This window comes from Nanorana parkeri, unplaced genomic scaffold (assembly GCF_000935625.1).
Source record: "Nanorana parkeri isolate BGI_ZX_2015 unplaced genomic scaffold, ASM93562v1 scaffold2307, whole genome shotgun sequence".
Classification (NCBI taxonomy): Eukaryota; Metazoa; Chordata; class Amphibia; order Anura; family Dicroglossidae; genus Nanorana; species Nanorana parkeri.
Genome location: NW_017308575.1, coordinates 47,029 through 50,654, shown reverse-complemented (window position 1 = coordinate 50,654; position 3,626 = coordinate 47,029).

The following is a 3,626-nucleotide window of genomic DNA, read 5'->3' as shown; positions in this document are numbered from 1 at the left end:
AGTGTTTCTCTCCTTGGCGGCCGGGAGCAGGAGACTCCCGGGGCGCCAGGCAGAGTTAGCTGTTTGGAGATCAGTGTCCCTGGTTAGGAGGTAACCAGGGACGCTGATCTCTCTGCAAGTGGCCGGAGCCAGCTGTAAGATCACGGCTGGCTCCGCCCAGCTTCAGAAGCAGGCTGTCGGCCGGCCAATGGCCGCCCGCTCGGCCAGCTTCGGCTTTCAGCACAGCTCAGCCGATGCATATGCTCGGCCACGTTCAGGAGCTGTACGGGCTATAGTGAATAGCCCGTACAGCACCCCTTCGGTTCTACTGAACCGAAGGGGTCCTGGGGCCGAAGCTAGCCGAATGATCGGCCGAAGCTACGGCTAGATCCTTCGGCAGCTTCGTGAATAGACCCCCGAGGAAGCTCCCGGCTGGCCGTATTAACACAACGGCCGGCCGGGAGGCGGTTAAAAAAGATGCAGAAAACATAACTTTTGCAAAATGGTGTAGTTCCACGATCACTCCGGAAACTAGTTATGTGGTCTCTTCTATTGCTAAAGTGGGGAACCAGCTCTGACCCCAAAAAAAATCCCCTTTAGAAAAGCTGTTAAGCATCATTATAACATGTTTCCTAGCTAGAAGAGGTTTTAAAACAAGAAAGCACATGTATGAAATAGAATGCCTACCTTCTGTTGGTAGGAATACTATTTATTTGCCCTGCATGCCCATAGTAAGGGCCCCTAAACCTGAAGGGTTTATAAACCCAAACCTTTTATTCAATTAAAAATCCAGATGAGACAAATATATATTGCCCTGCAAAGTATCTCTTTACATTTTGCCCAAGCACTTACAGTCACCATGTTTCTGAACATCTGGCTCCAACTCTCTCAGCTCTGCCTCCCTAAACTCCCTGTCCAGTAAAGGATCACAAGGGACAGATTAGTCTCCAGCAGCTGTCCATCAACTAGCTTAGAGAAGGGAGGAAGGAGGAGCAGGGAGCATGGTAATTGCTTGCTGTGTTTGTGGAGACACATACAACTTACTAGCGCACACACAAGGATGGCTTCTTAGGACCCTCCAAGGGAAAGAAGCCACCCTCAATCAATACCAGTGTTTAAGAGACCAGCGGATTTAGCAGGAAGCAAAAACTTTTTAAAAAAAGGATCAGAAACCATTGAAAGTGATTTAATTCGCATTTGAAACAGCTTAAAAACCTTTTGACTTTAATATCACTTTAAATGGGATAACAGGAGGGAGAAAGCTCAGAGTGGCATTACCTAGCATGCTTACTATCTCTATTAGTAGGCAACGATTGGGCTAAAGGTATGTATTTTGCAGAACTGCAGGCACTAAGAAGTATTGTCACTCTCGTTTTGCAATGCAGCTCAACAGATATGCTTGGAACACAAGACTATGTACACATTTTTAACTCTTTAAATAAATTATAGTTAGTAATGTATAAAAAGGAAATTTAAAAAAATACAAACTTACCCCTGTGTAAGAGGTGCCCCTAGTGCTTTGACTTACTTTTCCCACTGTCCACCTCCCTGACATGGCTCCTGCCAAGATCATATACGAACCCCAACCATACCCAATGGTAGGTACTTTCCCTGTGCTCAGCAAACCCTCCCCTGCCCCCATGCGAATACACTCAAGCCTAGTAATTTCCAGCTAAGGCAATGAGAACTGCATTCTGGAAAGGTAAAGTTTGGCCTCATGTCTTAAACTCAGAAGTGCCTGGAATTTTGGCAGACAAGAGTGGGAAAGGTGAATACAGCATGTGGTTAGTGGGTTACCTATGAGTGACCTATGGTAACCTGCACCAACATGAAGAAAAATTTGCAGATTATGCATGTCTGCCATAAGGTAAGCATGTATGTGTTTTCTAAAATTGCTATGATTTCTTAGCTGCACCAAGATTTTTGTAAAGGATCACTCTCTAGTGTTGTTTCCTGTCAAGTATTACGAGACAGGAGTGAGATTCCAGGCCCATAGATCCATATTTATTTACAAACGCTCAGTTGATGATCGCAAAGCACATTCCTCAACTCTGTTGTACCCAGGACTGAGATTCAAACACTCTACACAAAGAATGCCTCATTTGCATTAAGGCAGCCACAGGAAGAACCCCTGTGAGGAGGAAAGAGAGTGTTTCAAATGTTTAGGCCACACACACACCCATCCCCCAGCCAGTCAACAAACAATAGGCGGCAGAAGCTTCCCAAACACTGCAACGGCATCAGCAACATTTTACAAATACAATACAAAATCATTTATAAAACACTTGCTCCGGGACAACCACTTCCCCTCTGAAAGAAATTAACCCAGAAGTAGCCTGCACAGGTTGCTTCTCTAGTTCGTTTACAGGTAATTAAAATGATCACATGAAATTACAATGCAATGTCTCCACATCATTTTCCAGAGGAACATCAATTGGTAGACCCAACAAGTTCAATTCCTGGGACTCTCTGAATAGCCTTAGGTCTAACAACACGGGGGTCGACAATTGTCAGGAAGGCTCCACTGTCCTTGAAACCTATAACTGTTTTCCCATCAATTATTACATGCTGAAGGTGAGGTTTTCTTGGTGTGGAGTGGCCAGGTACAAGAGTGTGAACTCCATATACTTCTAGTGAGCCTTTGTCTGGATTGGGTCCAGAATAATATCCAAGTGGTGATGTAGGAATCTCTTCATGCTCTGCGTACTGGACAACCAGAAGGATTGCATGGTAAGCTGGGCAAAACAGGATACCTGAGCAGTGTGGGTGAAAGTCTGTGTTGTGAGGCCGAGGCCTTTACATGCTGGATAGCGCTTTGTTGCACACTGACTGAGGACTTCTAGAGCGATAATTTAATTGTATATGTCCAAGCTGACCACAAGCATAGCATTGTTTATACGCACTCTTTGAGGCTTTTCCCCGGATATGAGTACCATTCAGTGCATCTGGAGGCTGAATTATATTTTCCTTTGTGATGGTAGAGGGAGAGAAAGAGGGCATGCTGTGGGTGGCAACCCGCAGATGCTGCAGTGCCGTCCGTCCGTTTTTTTACTACGGGCGGACAGCAAGGGGTTAAATGACCTGCTCTGATTGTATTGCATGTCTCTAAACTGGGTGCGGTAGGACTCGTGCATGACTGCATAGTATGCAAGTTCTATTTCATCAGTTGCCTCATTAAATTATTTAAAGTATTTTTTGCGGGCTTTTTGACACTGATAGTAAGCTGCCTCCTTTTCAGCTTGAGCCATCTGCAGTGCAAAATAAGTGAGTTCCTGCTGGTGTGCCCTTCTAAAGACTTCCAGTTTATCATTCAGAGTGGCCCATTTTCCCAGTATGGCCATTTCCTCTTCATACCAAGCCACGCTTGACTTGTTACAGACATGTTCCTCAATTCTTTTTTTCCATATAGATTTTTATTGAAGAAAAAGGGAGGTACATCGCATAAATTCAGACAGAAGCAATCAAATAGGCACACCAGGCTTAAAACAAAGAAGGCATAGAGACCCAGTTACAAACATTAATCACAGAAGACTCCATGTCAAGGATCCGAGTAATTGAGTCCATGCAAAGAGATGCTTAAGAGAAACCAGTGGTTGTTCACGAGGGTAGTTTAGGGGATTCTTGTCCAGTGCAGCCCATAGATAACA